This window comes from Malaclemys terrapin, chromosome 1 (genome assembly GCF_027887155.1).
Source record: "Malaclemys terrapin pileata isolate rMalTer1 chromosome 1, rMalTer1.hap1, whole genome shotgun sequence".
NCBI lineage: Eukaryota > Metazoa > Chordata > Testudines > Emydidae > Malaclemys > Malaclemys terrapin.
This window is the reverse complement of record NC_071505.1, coordinates 216286879-216309257: the sequence shown is the minus strand read 5'-3', so window position 1 is coordinate 216309257 and position 22379 is coordinate 216286879. Positions and strand designations below refer to the sequence as shown.

The following is a 22379-nucleotide window of genomic DNA, read 5'->3' as shown; positions in this document are numbered from 1 at the left end:
GCAAGGTGGGTGAGGTAATATTGTTTATTGGACCAACTTCTGTTTGTGAAAGAGACGAGTGTTGGAGCTCCACCGAACAGCTCTTAGCTGGGAAGAGTGGAATGAATGTCTGTCTTAAGGTAACTTCCCAAGATAGAGAGGAATGAGAGTTGTGGCAACAATAATGTAAGGATTATGAGATTCCTGACTGGGAAATGTCAGGGCTTACCGTTTCCTTTAAACAGATAAATGTGTCTCTCCCTTAGGACTAAGTTTTTCCCATTTACTTAGAGCATGTGCATCTATGAACAGAATTTGGCTCTAAAGTTTTCTTGGTCCTGAAAATATAACTTAGTTAACTGGCTTGGAGTAGGTGCTGAATTCTAACAATGTGCATGTTGTAATGTGGGGACCTGCCTGGCTCTGTCTGCAGGAAGCAGATGCCTATAATTTGGAGAAGGGATATTTGTCATGAGAAATCTGTTAGTTTTATGTGTCTGTGTAAAGTAAGCATCCTGTTTGACATAAAACAAATGATTGCTTGCAGTGGTGTTGTAGCTGTGTTGGTGCAGGATATAAGAGAGACAAGATAGGTGAGGTAATATCTTTTATTGAATCACCTTCTATTGGTGAAAGAGACAACCTCTGTGTAAGCTTGGAGACTTATCTCTTTTACCAACAGAGGTTGGTCCAATAAAAGATATTACCTCGCCCACTCTGTCTCTCTCATAAAACAAGTGAGATATTTTGTGCACAGGAAGTAGAGGTTTAATACCCGTTTAATGTATGGATAGACCTAACTGATATCATTCTGGCCTTTGGACCCCATGCCCTTCTGATATTTAAAAGAGCAATTAAGGAAGGCAGACAATAGTATACTGAGAACTTTGAGGAAAAAATACATTATTATTGCTATTAAATCATCACCAGTGTGCTTTGCTTTGTACAAACAGAGGGAGATGCAAATCTAGATCCAAGGAAATTAGTCTAAATTAAATTTTTAGAGTTCATATATATAAGTAGAACAAGTTTCATGATGTATTTTATATAAATGGTCATTAAAAGGCCTTAATGCATCTTAAACTAACATAGACATAGGGCCTATGCTTTCAAAAGGGACTAGTGGTTTTGGGTACTTCAGTTTTTGGGTATCCAATATGAGATAACTTAAAGGGAACTGATTTGCAGAAGTTGGTAAGCATCCACTCTCTAAAAACTCTGGCTCCTTAATGGTGTCTCAAGTTGGGTACCCCAGAATTGAAGCATCCAAAACCACTAGTCACTTTTAAAAATTAGGCCAATGTATTTCCATAAATGGCACTGAGAATTGGCATAACCAGGCCAACCATTTCCCACTGGCTTTCCTTTCCTGGCTGGGGGGAAATCAGGGATTTAAATAGCTACTTGAGCAAGAGGGAGGCACAGATCCATTGGGATGTGCATAAGGGAGCAACTCAGATTCTTCGAGAGAGGTGGCTCTAGCATGATTTAGGAGAGCGAAGTATTTCTGTAACCTTTTTCATTATGAGTGCTCTTGTCCTAGTTATATTTAGATAAACCTAGTGTATTCAGTATGTAATTGTGTAAACAACTTTGTGTTTGTGTACAGTGCCATGCAAACACTCTTGTGTATAATTATTCTAAAACTATTCTCTGTTTTGATCAGTGGTGTTCATATTAAAGCTGCTCATAGTCTGTTTCCCAAGGGAGATGATGTGTGTAAAAGTGCAATCTGCTAGGTGCATTTAGTCCATAAACACCCATAAGAGGGAATGTATAAAATTCGATGTGAGCTGAGCACAAAGGAAAGGATTAACTACATGAAAAGAATTTATTTGCAAAAGATTGGACAAATTGGATTTGTGATAAAGAACAAAAGTAAAGATCTGTGCTTTATCCATGAATTTGTTTTATACTTTACTAAATGAAATATTTGGCAAATAACATAGGAAATATTTTACTGTGGTAGTATGGCAAAATGCTGTGGATGCATTATCTCATTTAGGTCTATTATTCCTCAGCATGCTTGCTCCAATTATTTTAACCTTAACTTCTTATTGTGAAGCATCTGCCTTGCTCTTGGCTGTAGTATGAGTATTGTGTTCTAGAATGAAATTGGCTGGCTTACACTACTAGTCATCTATTGGGTAATTAGAAAAAGACGATGGTGGTGTTTAGATTAGTTTGACCAGCGACTAAATGGCTCAGAGACAGGCAAAGGAAGATGAAACCTGTGTGACTTAGGTGGTCCTCTTCTGTCTTGCAAGCACTACCAGATGTAGGGCTTACTACTATGACTACTCATGATTCTAAGCTCTGCACTAGGTCAAAAATTTTTATAGGGACAGGCTGTAAATGATGAGTCTCAAATCACTTGTGTCGTCAATACACTCTTCAGATTCAGTTCTATGAAAATCTCTCTTTCTCTTATCTCATTCTGCCACAGAAAACATTTACTAGAGAAAAAACGTTTTCTTAACTAATGAGCCCCAGCTATTGGTTTAATTTAACTTTTAATGTATTATTTATTTACAAACCTATTACTTGACTTCTTTGAAAGGTGCTAAATTGACAATCTTTGAGACTGAAATAATGCATCTATCCTCAGGAAATGTTCCATATAGAAAATGGCAATACAAACTCTCCATACTACCCCTGTAATTTGCTTCAAAGCTGATGTAGAGTGAACACTTTTGGAGACATTAGTTTAGTTTTCATTGAATCCTTGACCTTTCTGCTGAAGAAGATTATATTCATGATGTAGGTTCCGTAAAATCAAGTTTATACACCACCTAGGGCAGGAATGTGGATATAAAGTATTAATAGGTTAACAGAAACAATCACCAGTTCACCCCCAATTTAGAATAACATATTTAGAGCTGGTAGAAATGTTTAGAATTTTAAACTTGATAAATAAACAGAGGAAAAACTTCGACAGCATTTTGTGAGAATTTTTCCCCTTTTTTGATCAGCTCTAAATACATTATCTCTTGCCTTTAGAAGAATATTTGTCATGGTCCTTGTAATTGATATTGCTATCAAAGCACAATATTCAGTCATCTTTACCTAATCACTTATAGATAGATGAAGACACATTCTAGATGGGCTATTCGATATATTCTAAAAGAATCATATTCCTTGAATGGAAATTGAGTCAAAGTGTTATTCTTTCTTAGGTTTTTGCCTTAAGTCATGTTTTTATAAGAAGGGTTTAGGGTGAATAAATGATTTATTTAGTCAGTGGAACCACTGTTTGGATGTCAAAGGGATGCGTTTCAACACAAGAGCAAATAGATTGGCTGATATGAAAATGACCTTGCTGGATTTTAGTTTAGTGATGGGGAAGAGAAGAATTTAGGAGAGAGCTGCTTCTCAAGGTAATATATTGGTTAAAACCAAAGCTAATACTGTAGAAGGTCCAGGAAGGGGAAAAGCTAAGTATCTTCTGCACAAACCTGTGTGAAATAAAGTTATTGCATTGGAACTGCTTGTTTTCATTTAAGAAACATTTTGACAACTTCTTCAGTCCTGAAAATCCAGAACTTTCAACAAAGGAGACTTGAATTACTGGGATATTGATTAAGATAACCATCCAAAACTGAAGGAGGCAAATATATTAGAGGCATTGCTAGATTTATTTCATAAATACTTTGAGGAAAAAACTTTAACAGCAACTTGCCCTAGAAGGAGACTATTAGGGAACTAATTGTAGGAAATAAGCTAAATATGATAAATAGGACTGATGTAGGGAATATTTAAGAGCTAGAGTTCACAACTTGGAAATGCCATGAGGGTAAATAGTGAAGAAAGAAACACTTTTTACTGAGAAAAATTAAGGGAATGGGAAATACACTGATGTATTTATTTGTTTTTAACTTGTGGTAGCAGGTATCCTTTTGTGCCCCAGTCATAGTTAAGGCTGCGAGTTTGTCACAGAGGTCACAGATTCCGTGACATTCTGTGACCTCCGTGACTTCTGTAGCAGCTGGTGCTGGCTCAGGGTCTGCCTGAGCTGAGCAGCACCTGAACCAGCAGCAGCAGTTTGGGTGTGTGAGAGGGGGCTAAGGGTGGGGGGTTGGGGTGTGCAGGGGGGGGGGCACTTACCTCAGAGTGAGGGGCTCCCCAGCTCACCCTGGCATGGCCCTGCAGCTCCTAGGGGGCAGAGGGGCCAGGGGGCTCTGCGCTGTCTGTGACCGCAGCTCCCCGCCCCTGCAGCTCCCATTGGCTGCCGTTCCTGTCGGCGCTTGTGGCAGGAGGGGAGCAGCACGCGGACGAGCCCCCTGGTCCCTCTGCCTCCTAGGAGCTGCAGGGATGCGGAGCCAGGTAGGGAGCCCCTGCCAGCCCCGCCAACCCTCCCCCACCCCAGCAGCAGGGTCCGTGCTCCCCCCTCCCCCCAACAGCAGCGGGCCACCTCCCCCAGCACCCATGGTGCCCGACCGCCCCCACCAGAGCACCCGTGGCCCCCCGCCCAAGTTTTAATTAGTGGTATATAGTAAAAGTCATGGATAGGTCACAGGCGGTGAATTTTTGTTTACTGCCCGTGACCTGTCCATGACTTTTACTAAAAATACTCGTGACTAAAATGCAGCCTTAGTCATAGTCCATGTGATTTCCATGATGCAGCTTGGTCAGAGGGAGACCTTGGTGCATCATGGTAGAAATAGTCTGGCTGAGGAGTCCAGCACACAGAAGAGGATGGGGGCATGAAGTACTCACTCCCACGAGGTTCTGCAGCACCTTAATTTAATCTCAGACTGACCTGAAATGAAAAATTTCAGTTTAGTTTTCCTGAAGGGAAATAAAAAAACCCCAGCAAAATAGAAATTTTCCCATGAAAAATTTAGATTTTGCTGAAATTTGATTTTCTCTTGGAATATCATTTCATTGGAAAGTTCCAGACCCAGCTCTAGTGGCTGTCATCTAGCTGAGGAGGGTCTGACAGGACTCAGGAGAGCTGTAGACTTTGCCTCCAAGTATGGTCCAGAAGTGAGATTGTGTATGATCTAGTGACAGTGCTGTAACGTCTCTTTGCCTTGGCAAGCTTACTTCTCTCAACTGTGTTTAGTTTAGTTTAGTTTTTGTATATAGTTCTTAAAAAATTTTATAGTTATAGTTCCCCTACTGTTAGAGTTAATAAGTTTGATAGTTCTGAACGGGACTTAGCCTAGGGACGGTGCATGCCCCAGTCCCTGGGCCTCAAACCTTGTGACTGTTGCAAGAAACCCATGCCAGTCAGTGATCCCCATAGAAGCCGTCTGAAGTGTTTAGGGGAAACCCACGTGGGCGACAAGTGTCGCATTTGCAAGAGCTTCAGATCGCAGACCAAAAAAAGAGCAGGACCTTCATCTCCAAGCTCTCCTTATGGAGTCGGCCCTCGCACCAGCATTGCAGCCAACAAGATCAGACTCTGCTCCTAGCACTGCGGCCTCGGTGCGGAGTGCGCTACTGGCATCAATCCCCATCCCTGGTAGCAGCTAAAAACAAAGAAAGGCCAGGAGGGGATGTTCCCCTACGTCAGATAAAGGGAAAGAGAGAGCTGGAGGAGAGCAAAGACCTGCATGGGGCAGCTCTTCCCCTCTGGACTCCAACTCCCACGGAGCGATTGACCAAACTTCAAGGCCCGCCCGCCACCCCAGGAAGCGGCAGAGGCACTTGGCACCTGGCGGTGCAGTTCATGCCAGAGGCCTTTCAGGCCGCTAAAGACATACTTTCCCTTCCAGTGTCACCCACGCCAGCCGCTGAGGTGCCCCATTCGAGGCTTGGGATTCTTCCAGAGGTCCCATCAGTGCGGCACTGTTCCTCACCGCAGGGGGTGTCGCGTCAGCGCTCACCTGAACAGCGCCACCAGCCCCCAGACGCCGATTGGCTTGCCTGCCAGATTTCTCAGCGTGGCCCCAGACTCTAGGCAGCATTCCTCGGGCTCTAGGCGTCGATTGCCAGCGTTCTGGCACAGACCCGCAGAGGTACGGCCCCAGAGCCCCGTGCCAGGAGCTCCCGAGCCGCTCTCTCAGCTCACGGCATGGTTCTGGAGGGTAGAGATGCCGGTCCCGGGAGCCCCCTCACCGGTTGCCAAATCATCGGTATGGTTCACCGTGTGCGCATCAATAGTCTCTGACATGTCTATCTTCCCGCTCCCATTCCCGATCTACGGAGCAGCACCGCTTTCTAAGCATAAGGCATCGATTTCTGGGGTACCATCGCCGATCCACCGAACGCTGTCACTGGTTAACAGGGGCGCAGCACTGAGAGACATCACCCCCGTACAGGTCCTCAATGGAGGTCTACAGCCACAGCCGACGGGATCGGGGTAGACAGGTGGCCTCGGTACTGTCCTGGTCCCCCAGACAAGTCTCTGCCTCTTTGGGCTCGAACAGCAGGGAGGAGATCCTGCCTGCAGGCCAAAGCCACCCATCGGGGGCATTGGCATTCCCTGCTGGGCCATCAGTGGCAGCATGGCCCCAAGGCCAGTGACCTGCCCCTGGCAACTGTGGAACCCCTAGGGATTTCTCCACCTGTCACGGGGGCATAGGTCAGCCTCGGGCATCTGACAGGTGATCAGCGACAGTCTCCCGTCTGCCACCTGACTCAGACATGGAGTCAGAGCAGGCTCCCCAGGGCCGGCCAGCCACGGCTGAGACTCCCATAGCAGAATCAGCGGAGTTGGCAGACCCCCCTGTACCTGCCTCCTCATCATCTTTGCTCGATGAGGCGATAGCATGGCCCTCTTACTCTGTTCCCCAGGATGATGCCAGGCGCTTTTGAAGAGGGTCGCCTCACACCTGGAGCTGGAAACCGAGGAACTGGTGGAGCCCTCAGACTCCCTGTTCGATGTGCTGAGTATAGCAGCCCCCTCCAAGGTGGCATTGCCGATGCACGAGGGAGTGGTGAAAATTATGGCAGACACTTTCCTCACTGCCCCCCATCTCCAAGTGGGCAGAAAGAAAATACTACATCCCCGCTAAGGGGTATGATTATCTTTATACCCACCCTGCCCCAAGCTCACTGGTTGTGTCGGCAGCCAAAGAGTGCGATAGACAGTGCCAACCGGGATCGATGCCTAAGAACAAGGCGGCAAAGAGGCTCGATCTCTTTGGTAGAAAAATTTATTCTACATCCAGCCTTCAGCTGAGAGTGGCCAACCATCAGGCCTTACTTGGCCCTTATGATTTTAACATTTGGTTGTCCGTGGCCAAGTTCACAGATTCACTGTCAGAGGAATCCAGGAAGGAATTCCTGGCTATCCTCGATGAGGGCAGAGTGGTAGCCAGGGGAGCCCTCCAAGTGGCCTTAGATGTGGCAGACTCTGTGGCCTGGACCATGGCGATGAGGCGGGCGTTCTGGTTGCAGTCGTCAGGCCTATCAACAGAGGCTCAACAATCCATCCAGGACCTCCCATTCGATGACCTGGCATTGTTTTCCGAACAAACGGACAGTAAATTACATGGCCTGAAAGACACTAGGGCTACCTTGCACTCTCTGGGCCTTTATATACCAGGGCTGGTGAGGAAGTGGTTTAAGCTGCAAAAGCCCCACAGGTTCAGGAGCCAACCTCGATCGGAGCCCTTCCGCAAAAAGGACAAGGGCTATAAGTGCTGGTAAGGCCATCAGCTGTCATCCTCTGCTCTCTCAAGCTCCACCTGTAACCAACTGGGTAACAAGCAGATATTTAGAGGGTGTGCTTGAAGGCGACCTTCCAGCGTGTGTCCTGGATCCTGCTCCCCTGTTATTTTCCAACCATCTGTCACTCTTCCTCCCTTCCTGGGCTGCTATAACATCGGACCAGTGGGTCCTCAGCACAGTAGCAGCCCCTCAGCCCCCCTTCCTGTCTCTCTTCAGGGACCCTTCTCACAAGCATCTGCTCATTCAGGAGGTGCAGGGCCTTCTGCATGTGGGAGCTGTGGAGGAAGTCCCACTGCATTTGAGGGGGAAAGAGTTTTACTCCCTCTATTTTTTGATCTCAAAAGCCAAAGGGGGGTCTGTGTCCCATACTTGACCCGTGGAGCGTCAACAAATATCTCAAGAAGTTGAAGTTCTGCATAGTATCCTTGGCCTGGATCAGAGAGACTGGTACGCCACCCTCGATCTGAAAGATGTGTACTTTCACATATTGATATTCCAGTCTCAGACAGTTCCTACGTCTTGTAGTTGGGACTGCCTACTACCAATTTGCAGTGCTCCCTTTTGGCCTAGCAATGGTGCCAAGGGTGCTTATGAAATGCATGTCAATGGTGGCGGCCTACCTCAGACATCTGGGTGTCCAGATTTACCCGTAGCTCGACAACTGGCTCATCAAGGGCTGATCCAGGTCCAGCGCAGTGTTGAGATGCTGCAAGCCACTTGTAACGCTTTGGGCCTGCTGATAAATGAACAAAAATAAACATTAATCGTGGTCCAATGGATAGAGTTTATCGGAGCAGTACTCGACACTACCCAAGCCAGAGCATTTCTCCCAGAGGCCAGGTTCAGGGTAATGTCAGACCTGATTGCCAGCGTCACCGCACATCCGCTCACCATGGGCCGGGTCTGTCTCAGACTGTTGGGTCACATGGCAGCATGCACGTATGTTGTCCACCATGCAAGATTCAGGCTGTGTCCCCTCCAGATGTGGCTGGTGTTGGTCTACTCCCCGGACAGACATCACCTAGACAAGGTAATCACAAGGGTCACCTCTCTGCAGTGGTGGTCCAATGCAATGTTGGTGTTGGAAAGAGTGCCGTTTGTGAGCCTGTGACTCACGGTCTCCCTGATTTCGGATGTGTCCGACCCCGGTTGGGGAGCACATCTCGCTATGCTGCAGACTCAAGGGTTATGGTCTCGAGAGAGCTTGCATTACATATAAACATCAGGGAGCTCAGGGCCATCCATCTGGCTTGCGATGTCTTCCTTCCCCAACTGGAAGTGGTGTAGGTGTTGACAGACAACATGGCCTCCATGTTCTATGTCAGTAGGTGGGAGGAGCGCGTTCGTCAGCTCTTTACCAGGAGGCCCTCCGTCTGTGGGACTTCTGCATTCAGCATGCAATTCACCTGGAAGCTTCGCGCCTTCCTAGTGTCTGGAACATGCTGGCAGATCGCCTCAGCAGGTCCTTCTTCTCTCACCATAAGTGATCCCTCCATTCGGCGGTCGTCAGAGTGCTCTTCCAGAAGTGGGGAGCTCCCCGAGTGGATCTGTTCGCCACCAGGCACAACAGAAAGTGTCATCAGTTCTGCTCTCTCTAAGGCCTCAGCAGAGGCTCACTTTCCGATGCCTTTCTCCTGTCATGGTCAGGGGACCTGATGTATGCCTTCCCGCCAATTTTGCTCATCAGCAAAGTCCTCTCAAAACTCAAGAGGGACAAGGCCTGGGTCATTATGATCGCCCTGGTGTGGCCTCGCCAGCATTGGTTTGGCATGTTCATGGACCTGGCCAGGGCAGCCCTGTGGCCATTTCCCAGCCACCAGACCTACTCTCGCAGGATAACGGTCGGCTCCTGCACCCAAACCGTACCTCTCGCCACCTCGCAGCTTGGCTGTTGCATGGTTGAATCTAGAGAGAAGGCCTGCTCCAGTCTGGTACAGCAGGTTCTCTGTGAAAGCAGAAAGCCCTCCACCCGAGAAGTTGTCAACTTACTTTGAAAGCCCTGTTTGTAATGCATCAGTGAGATCCTACATGTTCCTATGTAATGAGAGCAAATGTGTAATAGGGCACTATTGGTTCCCCTTTACAAGGGCCAATGGAGAAGAAAGGCAGCTAGTTAATACTGACATGTAGCTGCTTTCCCAAGGCTGCTGCAATGGAACTGTGCTCTGTGTGGCTAAGAGGCGAGACCAAGGGAAGAATAAAGAAAGCAGTTGGTCTTCATAGCTTATTGACCTTGCATTATCAGTCCCTTCACTGCAGCATTAACTCCCTCTTTCCTGCTTTTCCAGCCCAAAGGGATCTTCATGCATGGAAAACCCATGTGCAGAAGACATCAATGCCATGGTTGGTAGTGAGGATTGGGAAAAGACCAGTGAACCATAAGTTTGTCCCCTCTCCTGGCCTTTGTCAGTTGGTCTGGCCATCCTGTGATGAGATACCTCTGAGCATGTCTAAACCCAAGTTACCCTGACCCTGCTTAAACCTGACGAGTCATCCCTGAGCCAGAGAGTTTGATCAATCGTCAGAGGCGCAGGTCTTGTCAGGGCCGGCTCTAGGCACCAGCAAAACAAGCTGGTGCTTGGGGCGGAACATTTTTAGGGGCGGCATGGCCGGCATCAGAATGCCGCCGCTAAAAATGTGCCCTGGCCGCCCTAGCTCACCTCCGCTGCTGCTGCCACGGCGCGTGAAACAGCTGATTCACGCGCCGCTACTCGCCCTCCCTCCCAGGCTCTCAAACCTGGGAGGTCGGGGGAGCAGCGGCGCGCGAATCAGCTGTTTCGTGCGCCGCGGAGGCTTGGGGTCTCCCACTCCCTCCCAGGCTCTCAAACCTGGGAGGGAGGGGGAGATCCCGAGTGGCCGTTTCGCGCGCTGCTGCTCCCCCTCCGTCCCAGGCTTGAGAGCCTGGGAGGGAGGGGGAGACTCCGAGTGGCCGCGGCGCGGCGCCGCTTCTTCCCTTCCCTCTCTCCCTCCTAGGCTTGAGAGCTTGGGGAGAGGAGGCAGGGCTGGGGATTTGGGGAAGGGGCGGAGTTGAGGGGGGGTCGGGGGTGGGGTAATTAAATAACGGGGGGGGCAGCCAAAATTGTTTTTGCTTTGGGCGGCAAAAATCCTAGAGCCGGCCCTGGGTCTTGTGATAGGGCCCATGCCATTCAACCAGGGTTCAGCCAGTCCATAGGTGAGGACTCAACTGGGTGACCCCAAAGCAGGTATATAGGCTCCTAAGGGAAGCAGTCTCTCAGGACTGCTCAGTGTCACTACCTGGCCAGGAACACTCCCATTGTCAGTAATTTCAACAGATTGTTCTTGCTCTGGCTCTTGCTAGTGCTCCAGCTGGCTCTAGCCCATGCCTGTCTTCATGCTAGCCATACCCCGTTCCAGTCTGCATCTGCTTCCGCCTCAGCTGGCTGCCTGGCAGTTCTGATAGCTACTTCACTCAGATCTGCTCCATTGCTGGCCCCACCTTTAGCAAAGGAATTTGCTGGGGAGTTGCATCAGTCCATTGCCATACCTGTAGCACGGGTTACTCTATCTTGGGAAGAAATGACTCTGAAAAAGATTTGGATGTCATGGTGGATAATCAGCCAAACATGAGTTCCCAGTGTGATGCTGTGGCCAAAAGGGCTAATGCAATTCTGGGATGCATGAACAGAGGAGTCTCAAGTAGGAGTAGAGAGGTTATTTTACCTCTGTATTTGGCACTGGTTCAACCTCTGCTGGAATACTGTGTCCAGTTCTGGTGTCCACAATTCAAGGAAGTTGATAAATTGGAGAGGTTTGGAGAAGAGCCACCAGAATGATTAAAGGATTAGAAAACATGCCTTATAGTGCTAAAATCAAAGAGCTCAATCTGTTTATCTGAACAAAGAAAATTAGGGGGCAACTTCATCACAGTTTATAAGCACCTACATGAGGAACAAAAAATTGATAATGGGCTCTTCTGTATAGCAGGTATAATAAGGTCCAAGGGCTGGAAACTGAAGCTAGACAAATTTAGAGTGGAAAGAAAGCACAAATTTTTAACAGGGAGGATAATTAACCAGTGGAACAACTTATCTAGGGTTGTGGCCACCCCTGGCAATTTTTAAAATCAAGATTGGATATTTCCTAAAAGATATACTTTAGTTTAAACAGGAAAATTCAGGGAAGTTCTGTGGCCTGTGTTATGTAGGAGGTCAGACTAGATGATCGCACTGATCACTTTTGACCTTATCTATGAATATGCAAGGTGACTCACATCTTTCATATGTAGTTCATTCTCTCCTCTCCCCAGGGGGAGAAGTGTGTGTGGAGTGGACTGTGTTGCATTATAATGTATACGCTGCTCTGTGCTTATGTTAAAGTTAGGTCGAGCACTGTGTACTTGGAGCAGAAGGTGGAGAAGTTTGTGGTGGGCCTTAGTTCCTGTGGGAGATCATTCCTCTTTCTGGGACCAGTTCCCGAGAAAGCTCTGTCTCCTGCACAGACTAGCTTTATCTGCAGAGACTACTGTTATGATAAAAAGTTCCATTGTTCCAGAGTTGTTAACCATGGGCTTTATCCCAGAGTTTTAGGTGTTCTTTTGATCTAGTACGTTAAGCACCTGGAAGATAAGGACTGAAACCATGAACTTCACTTAGCATTAGTATATTATAGGAAGTATTTTATAGGAAGCCAATGTACAGAGCAGAGGACAGGTTTGATGTGCTTGTGGTAGCCAGTGTTCGTGAGGAGATATGCTACAGTATTCTGTACTAGTTGGAGTTTCCTAAGGGTTAATGGCTTCATGTCCAGGTATGTTGCATTACTGTAGTTGAGACAGGAGGAGAAGAAGGCATGTGTAAATGAGGCCAACTCGTCAGTTACCAGGATGGGATGGAGTCTCCCAGTCAGCCAGGGGCAGTAGAACGCATTACTCTCACATGCAGTTATATGATAGCTTAGCATCAGCATCTGGGAACACTCCTGAACTATAGACTGAATTGACCAATTGTAGCTGTGTACCTTTAATCAAAAGAGACTGCATCATGGCTACACACTCTTCAAAGTGCTTTTCTCTGCCCACCAGCATATTTCTGTCTTGCTTGGATTCACCTTCAACAAGCTGTTCTTTATCCATGACCGCCTAAAGCTTCCAGTGGTATGTTGTTACTGGAGCGGGTCAACAAACTTTTTTTTGGTGCAAAAAAAATCCGGAATGAAAAATTCTCATTCCAAATGTTTAGTTTTGTTTTTTTTGGAGGGCTGTAGGAGGGAGGGGGAGGGAGGAAATTTTAAAGTAAACTGAAATTTTTGTTTTGGATTTTGAATACAAATTTTGATTTGTTTCAGATTTTGAAAATTGAAATATTGGCTCTTGGATTTTTGTTTTGCTTCTCATTTTTTTTCTTCCTCCTTGCTACTAAATGAATAAATAATAAAATAATGTCCAGTTCCTGCACCATCACCACTATTCTCTATCTTTCTTTTTATTGCAGAGTGGCAAAGTTAGTGTGCCATTTTCCCATTTGCCACCTTGTAAGTTTTCCAAAGTTGGGAAAGTTTTGAAAAGTTATAGACGAAAAAAGGAAAACAGAAAAAGTGAAAAAGATACCTAGACATCATTAATTCTCTAGCATTCAGTGAGGAAAGGGAGGAAAAAACAAAATTTCAAAATATTTTGTCTGTTGACATCTGAAATGAAAATTTCATACAGAACAAAACAAATATTTTTGTTTTGAAATTTCCCATTTAAAAAAAAAATACTGTTTTTCCTGCAGAGTTAACTCAGTTATTTAAGCTCAGGTTAGCCTACTTGGGGTGAGAGCAGCCATACTGAGAAGTAACACTTAAACTGCACGGAGCGGTTGTGTTAGCTAATTTGAGCTATGGCCTATACCTCCTGACAGACGAGCCCGAGTTCAAAGCAGTGCCACACTGTAGTTAAGGGATTTTGTGTGTGGATGGAACTTAAGTTAGAGGCAACACTCAAGTTAATTCTGCAGTGAAGATATGCCCTTAGTAACAAATGAAATTGACTAGCTCTTTTTTGTAATCCTCTTCCTCCTCTGACCCATATGCCATCAGTGTTTGATATATTAGTGCCTTGAATATTCATAGTGTTTAATAACTGATAAATTTGAATAGTTTATTTGGTGTGGCCAGATCTGCTTTGTGAACAATGGAAGTTAAGCTATTGCTTGTGTCTACAATATGTAAGGATGTGGAAGATGTTCAAGTAGCACTGGAATGTTGAATGGCTTTTTTGCCTTATTTTCTGAATTGTGCAGTAATTAGATCAGAAAATTGAATAGAGATGACTAAGCCCCTTACATCTCAGTATTAAATAGTGAATAAACTGGTGCATATGTGCCATCACATTATTTGTTTACAACAAAGCTAGTAAGGTAGGCAAGGATTTTGTGGGGTGTGTGTGTATGTTTTTCAGTGGTACAGCTAAAGTTATTTTGAAGAGAAATGCTTTCCTATTCAATGCAACATGGAGTGTCTTTGAAGATAGGCATTAAAATTAGTCTCTCATTTATGGAGCATTTGAAGCACATTGTCTGCTTTTCACTGATGATAATGTTGGGACCTGTCAGTTCATGTCCTACATTTTTGGTTATTTTGGCAATGAATCTTACTAAAGTAATTTAAAAGGGAAACTTGCTTACAAGAAACATGAAATTGCACTTGTGGGTAAGAAATTATCCTGGTTTCAGTTTATGAAACACCACACTCGAATCCTACAAACTATGACCAGGATCCTGCAAAAGCTTATGCACGTGCATAGCTTTAAACATTGTGAGTGAAATTCTGGCACCATTGAAGTCAATGGGAGTTTTGCTTTTGACATCAACTAAGCCAGGATTTCATCCACAGTGTATAAAGATAGGCATGTGCATAAGTCTTTGCAGAATTGAGCCTGTGTCTTTGATCTAAAAAGGCTGATCTTGTGTTCATGAAAGCATTTTAATTTCCACATATGCAGATTTTAACTTGTAGGTCACACACAGCTAGTAAAACAATGGAACATCTGGTAAGTTTTACCAGATTGTATTTTTTTTTTTATTCCGGTTTAAAAAAAATAAAAGGATTACATCAGTTTCTGACAGTTTCTCTCATGTAGTCACATATGCTGTTTGCCCCCAAAACCAACCTTTGTTTCAATCCAGGGCAAACATACTTGACTTTGTTATCACGGGCCAACTTTCAAAGGATTATGGCTGAAAATGTTGGCACTGTTTTGCAAAGCTAGCTCTTCTTTCATGGAGTGAAGTAATAATAAATGTTCATCCATTGTTGAAGTGAACCATTTCTTGGGCACTCTTTGAATAATGAGCCAAATGCTAAAGCTTATTGGGGGGAAAAATAATGTAGACAGTTGCTGTTTTTCATGCCTATCAAGATTTATACTATGGAAAACAGACAGTTACTGTGAAAATGGTTTTGTTATGCAATGTTTAATCGATTTTTTTAACAGAAACTTGTTAGGCTTAAATGTTTTGCTTTATTATCTTCCAGTCTGTTCCTTTGAAAACTTGATTTTACTCTGTACTCCAGTTTGCTGAATAAGCTTTTGTATACTCTGTGCTCCCATCTGTGTGTCATATTATAGATTTGGATCCATATGGAATGTAAATCTTGTTCTGGCCTAAATCTGAGTCTAATCCTTTTCATAGCTTTTGTAGAAAATGAACTTCCTCTGCACGGTGTCAAGATTTCTGAGGTCAGTACTATCTGGATATTCTCCCAATTTTTTTAACCAGTTAAAAAGTCTTGTATTGTTATGCAGTACAAATTAATTGTTCTTGTACTACTGACCTATAATCATCATGAGTGTGGTACCTCATTACTATTTTATTTTCTGTAAAAATGTGTGTGTGTGGGGGAAATGTATGGATTCCTTTATTTTAATTACTTTATATTGGCATTGTAACACTATCTGATGGAGCCAAGGATTGTGAGTGTTGTGAGATGTATTGTTATGAAAGCAATCATAAGCGATTTAAAAATAATTAGGAGCTAAGGTACAGTGCCCAAATATTGGAGAGATTGTTATGACAGAGATTGTAAAGGAGGTGGAAAATACAAGTATCTTCCATTAAAAATTGTATTTATTTATTTTGGATATCCTTCACTTGTTCCTTTTAGACCTAAGGTTAAGTCAGTTATTTAATTAAGCAATAATTAAGGGGGAGAGGGATAGCTCGGTTTGAGCATTGGCCTGCTAAACCCTGGGTTGTAAGTTCAATCCTTGAGGGGGCCACTTAGGGATCTGGGGCAAAATCAGTACTTGGTCCTGCTAGTGAAGGCAGGGGGCTGGACTCGATGACCTTCAAGGTCCTTTCCAGTTCTAGGAGACAGGATATCTCCATTATAAAAATAAAAATATATATAAAAATGAGTCTAAAAATTCACAGTCATTGGTTTATTTATTGTAAGTTATTTTGGGATTCATTAAGCATTTTCTAACAAGTCATTTTTGGTATCAAGCTCTTCTGCATTATTTTGTGGCATTTTGCATGGTTTGCTCCTCAGTGGAATGTTTATAATTGTCACAATTTTTCCCATGCCTATTTCCCTAGGAAGCTACAAGCAAATAATAATTTCCATATTCCTCAGAGGGCCTTGAACAGAAAATGGAAACAAACTTTACCTTGATTTGGTAGAACTATAACAATCCTGGTTTTGTATACACATCTGTGGGAAATCACTGTACATGTAGCTTTTTCTTTTTTATAATTATACTTTAATCAAGGATGTCGCATAACTCTCTTCATGTTAATAAAATAATTACAGTGCAGAGACTCAAACAAAATATGATAGGCTATAATCAGGTAATGATATGGAAAAGCATCCTAACCACATGTGTAGATTTTAAAAGTTTTAAGTAAGTCTGTTCGCTTTGTGTATCTGCATGTGTGTATCAAGGAGAGAATATACCCCAAACATGTGATGATGATGGGCGATCACTTGTTACTGAGTATGATCATCTTCCATGGGAGTTATGGGTCCTCAGGTTGCTAATAAGGCCAATCCTTGAACCACAAGTTCTATTACAATAAGGGAGATGTTTTAAGGCTCAGCAGGAGACTGTTGACCATGACTGGAAACCAGTCTCTCCTTCCTCCTGTGCCTCTTGTCCTCTTCAGCTTGTCGGCGAGCAAGTTCAGAATGCAGGGGACCATCACGTAGGACTTCACTCCATTTTAAGCGATCCTGGGCAAGTGTCTCCCAAGTGTCAATGTCAATATTACACTTTTTTAGATTGTCCTTCAGCAAGTCCTTATAATGCTTCCATTGTCCACCTATGTTGCGGTGCCCTTCTTTCAGCTGAGAAAACAGGACCTGTTTTGGGAGGCGATGGTCTGGCATCCGGACAACATGGCCAGTCCAGCAGAATTGCTGACGGATGATCGTTGCCTTGATACTGGTGGTCTTTGCCTCTACCAGAACACTAATATTGTTGCACCTGTCTTCCCACTTGATTGTCAGAATCTTACAAAGGCATCGTTGATGGTGCCTCACAAGGACTTTCAAGTAGTGTCTATAGGTTGTCCAAGTTTTGGACCCATACAACAGTGTTGGGAGAATAACGGCTTGATAAAGAAGAAGCTTGGTGTCTGTTCAAATGTTGTGATCTTCAAAAATGCTGTGCTATAAACAAGAAAAAGCTACACTGGCATAGCTTAGGTGATTTTGAATTTCTGCATCAGTATCTGCCTTGGATGAAAGATGACTTCCAAGGTAGAGGAAATGATTGACATTCTCCAGTGCCACTCCATTGATTTTGATAGATGGGGCATGTAATACTACATCTGGAGAGGGCTGATAGAGCACTTTAGTCTTCTTGATATTAAGAGTGAAACCATGACATGCATAAACATCGGCAAACACATTCAAGATAGTTTGAAGATCTTTCTCATTGTGGGCAAAGATTGCGTTTTCATCAGCATAATGAAGTTCCACAATATATGTTGTGGAGATCTTACTCTTGGATTTCAGCCTGCTAGCCTGAGTAAATGATTCTGTAAATGATTTCAACGCCAGCTGTAAACTTCCCAGCAATTAGGTAAAGAATGACGGCAGTAAAAAACACAAACATGGTTGGAGTAATGATACAGCCGTGTTTGACTCCTTTTTGTACTTCGAAAGGTTCACTCTGGGAGCATACTTTGCTGACTGAGGGTCATAAAGTTGTATTTATCTTAGGAGGACTATTGTCTTGTACACTTTATGAAACTTGCCACGACATGGATAATATTTACTATACACTTCAATAGCCACATAAAAACAAATGTTCCGCACTGTTCCATCACCAAAGAAAAGAGCTCAGCAAGGCTACAAAGGAAGAGAGAGGTTCCACTCACTGCTACTTCTTACAGAGAGAGTCCTGTAGAACAGGCCAAAACAAGCCATCATATAAAAATATGTCAGTGCTGAAACTTGTATGTGCAGGTGGAGCTCAGGAAACATTTTCTAAGGCCTGGTCTACACTAAAAAGTTAGGTCGAAGGAAGGCGCCTTAAGTCGACCTGTTAATGTATGTGTCTACACTACCAGGTCCTTTATGCCAACCTAAGTCACCTCTAATGTTGACTTCTGTAATCCACCTCTGCGAGAGGCATAGTGCTTAACTTCGATTTTCATGGATGAACTGCGAGGTAGTGCAATTTGACTTAATTGGCCTCTAGTTGGTGTCCCACAATGCTCATCTGTGACCACTCTGGAGATCATTCTCAACTCTGATGGAAATGGGGTGGGAAAGGAATGGTGGTGTGAGAGTGAGAGATAGATGTTATTAAGGCTTTAGCCAGTTATTCAGCTGCCTCCAGGGGAGCCAGTGGAAGGATGGAGGTAAACCATCTTGAAAATCTGGTTTTTCTGGTTCCATTTTTGACTGAGGTTAACTGTATGGTATACAGCAGCACAACATTATGTGTATTCTTGTCAATGCACTGGGTGCGCAAAAGTATTCATTGCGTAAGTCATCTAAAAATGACTAAAATTCAGGAATAACTTTAACTTAATTTTATCAAGCATAGGTATTTCATTACAAAAGAGGGAGTGTGAAAGATTCTTCCAATTCAAACAATTACGCCTGAATTTAAGGATCATGTTAGACAGTTCTGCCATCTCCAGTATCATAGTTTGTATCAGTAGTTCTCAGCCTTGCCAGACTACTGTACTCCTTTCAGGAGTCTGATTTGTCTTCCGTATCTCAAGTTTCACCTCACTTAAAAACTACTTGTGCAATAGGGTGTTCACACTTGCAGCGGTATTCGGAGTGGTGCACTCTGGGCAGCTATCCGACAGAGCATCTCTTCCTCTTCTGCCACTAAGAGTTGTGGGAAGGTGGAGAGGGTTGCGGGGCATCCTGGGTCCTGTGCCAATGCCCAGTGATGTATTGCTTCGCATCCCAGAAATCCTTGTGCTTCCATCCGCATTTGGTGCCGTCTTTCAACAGTTTGTGTACTATGTGCTCTGCTTCTTCGGTCTGCAGGAATGGATCCCGCACTGTTGACCAGTATGCTGCTCACTCTGACTAACATGTCACGAGTGGCAGTGGAGTTTTTCCTTAAACTACAAAGACAAGAGGAGTGCAACATCGATCTTGCCACGCGTAGTAGCTACAACATGAGATTGCTTGTGGCATTCACAGAAGTGCTGACCACAGAGGAACGCCGCTTTTTGGGGTTGGGAAACAAGCACTGAGTGGTGAGATCACATTGTCATGCACATCTGGGATGACGAGAAGTGGCTGCAGAACTTTTGGATGAGGAAAGCCACATTCATGGGACTGTGTGATGTGCTCATCCCAGCCCTGTGATGCAAGGACACGAGAATGAGAGCTGCCCTGCCGTTGGAGCAGTGCGTGGCGATTGCACTGTGGAAGCTGGTTACTCCAGACTGCTACCGATCGGTCGCTAACCAGTTTGGAGTGGGAAAGTCAACTGTTGGACTCGTGTTGACGGGAGTCTGCAGGGCCATTAATTGCATCCTGCTCCAAAAGACCGTAATTCTGGACAACATGCGTGACATAGTGCATGGCTTTGCACAAATGGGCTTCCCTCACGTGAAAGAGTGATAGATGGCATGCATATTCCAATTCTGGCACCAGAACACCTAGCCATCAAGTACATGAATCGGAAGGGGTATTTCTCTATGGTTCTCCAGGCGCTTGTGGATCACCATGGGTGTTTCACGGACATTAACGCAGGCTGGTCTGGAAAGGTGCATGACACACGCATCTTTCGGAACTGGCCTGTACAGGAAGCTGCATGCAGGGATTTTCTTCATGGACCAGAAGATCACCGTAGGGGAAGTTGAAATGCCCATTGTGATCCTGGGAGACCCCGCCTACCCCTTAATTCCATGGTTTATGAAGCCATACATGGGGCACCTTGACAGCAGCAAGGAGCGGTTCAAGAACAGGCTGAGCAAGTGCAGAATGAGTGTTGAGTGTGTTTTTGGCCATTTAAAGGCCTACTGGCGCTGCCTATATGGGAGGCTGGACCTGGCCAATGACAATATTCCTATGCCTATAGCCGTGTGCTGTACACTACATAATATTTGTGAAGGGAAAGGTGAAAGCTTCACTCAGAGCTGGACCATTGAGGCTCAGCACCTGGAGGCTGAATTTGAACAGCCAGAGACCAGGGCTATTAGAGGGGCACAGCACGGGGCCATAAGGATCAGGGATGCTTTGAGGCAGCAATTTGAAGCTGAAAGCCACTAATATTTGTTTCTGTGCTCAGGAGTGAAGTGCTTGTAATGCTAGGAGGTGATTGGGATTGGTGCAGACGATGCACTATGAAGGTTTAAAAAAATTGCCTGTTGCTTTACAGGGCTCTGTTTGCTTTCAATTAACAGAATAAAGATTACTTTCAAACCAACACAATTCTTTTATTAAAAAACAACCACTGGAGGAGAGACAAACAAAAAAACATATCAGCAACGTGGGGGATGGGGAAAGGGAGGGTCCCAGGAAGAGGTGGGATGCCGGGACTGTTAAAGATTTGCGTACGTCCAGGGATCATATGCAACCTTGTCCTTTGGAGTACAGTGCAGCGGATACTGTACTTTAGCAGGCCTATCCTGCAGGGGGCCGGGTGTTGAGTGCAGTGGGTACTGGGAGTCCGCAGGGCTGGACTGTGACGGGGCAGGAGTGGAATGTAGTGGGTACAGATTGGAGCCAGGAGGTTGATAAGAGAGTGTTGGTGGTGTCTGGGGGGGCGCATGGGAAAGAGTTTTGCGACAGCGGCTGCAGAGCAGGGCGGGCGTGGAGCTGCTCTGTTTGCAGTGCTAGTAGCGTCTGGAGCATGTCCACTTGGCGCTCCATATCGTTTAAGAGCCGCTCCGTGGCTTCGTTCTGGCGCACCACGTTCTCCTTTCGATCCCCACTCCACATCCGCCACTCCTTCAATTCTTGTTTTTCGGCCGTGGAGTGCATCATGGTGTCACGTAGAAAGTCCTCCCTAATTCTTCGTGGCTGCTTTCTAATTCTGCGCAGCTGTTCAGCTGGCGATAACAAAGGGGGAGGCTGGGCTCCCAAGGTCCGATCGGTGAAGCCAAAATGCAACATTTTACAGAAGATTTGTGTGTGCTTGTAACACACAGACCACTGATTCAGTGATTTAAAACACAGCCACTATTCACATACCTCTCACTAACTGGCTGACCCCAGGCAAGCACACATGAGCCACAAGACCCCCAAAATGGTGAGTAGCCGCAGGGGCTGGGGAAATTAGTGTTCCAGGACCGTACTGTACACTGGGCATGTGGCTCTTAGGGAGAGCCAGCACTGTAGGGGGGGCTTATAAGCATTCCTATCCCCACACTTTCCACAGGCTGTGTTCATTATGGACAATATCTCGCTGCTGAGGGTGAGCAGGGAATCAAGGGAGGGTCTTCTCCAGACTGCGGCTTCCTCCCTGACCCTTATGCGGCTTGGCTGTGTGCAGCAATGGTGTCGTCCCCCCCCCCCCCCCCCCCCCCCCCCCACACACACACACACACACACACACACACCCCTGGTGACAACAGAGTGGTGCGGGAAACTTACCCTTAATGGGGTGTGAAACAAAGCAGCTCTGCCAAAGAACCTGTGGCAGCGGATTGCCCAGTATCTCCATGAGAGTTTCTTGGAAATCTCTGAGGCAGATTCCCGTGAAGTGAGGGAGTCAGTCAACATGCATTTGTTATATATTGTTGTTTTTTTTTTTTTTTTAATTTATAGATGCCTTAACTTCCTTTCTACACCAGGTCATTTTTTTAAAGCAATATAGCCACCTTCCTCGATTGTGGCTTTTTGGGCATCTAGTAAAGTGTTCTTAAACAATTCTCAATTATCATTAACATTTTTCTGATTAAATTCTTCCAACTGATTGGGCTCATAATTGTTTTCAGCTTTTTGAAATTTGTTATATTTATATTAATTTCACAAATGTGTGTGTTTGTATATATATATATAGAGAGAGAGCTTTGTGAAATTAATATATATATAAAAATTATATTTGGACCTTATTCTGTTTTCACATTTGCAGGGCTACCCTCCCCTGGGGAGCAGAAGAGTGAGCTGGGATGTGGGGGAGGATTGTGTAGGACCTGGGGATGTGTGCAGCAGGACCTGGAGTGAGGAAATCAGGGATATGTATAGGAAAACTGGGATGGGGTGACCCAAGTGTGTCTGCTGAGGCATCTGCATTTGAAGGGCTGCTGTTTCTTCTTTGCACTGTTGGGAGCCAGCACTTCAAGCAGAGATCGCCTTGGCTCTGCAGCACTAGGCAGCAGCACGGGGTTGGGGGTCAGACTCACTCTGTGACG

General features: G+C 45.2%; 1 protein-coding gene across 10 annotated transcripts in view; it reads left to right on the top strand.

The window, feature by feature from the left end:
• Window positions 1-22379, top strand: part of REPS2 (RALBP1 associated Eps domain containing 2) — a 138307-nt gene that overhangs the window by 9766 nt on the left and 106162 nt on the right. The window contains exon 2 of one of the 10 annotated variants that reach the window (XM_054006985.1): window positions 15234-15280. The exons of the other annotated variants lie outside the window; for them this stretch is intronic. The gene's annotated coding sequence lies outside the window, so the exon portion shown is untranslated. The remainder of the gene's footprint in view (window positions 1-15233; window positions 15281-22379) is intronic. 10 annotated transcript variants of the gene reach the window in all.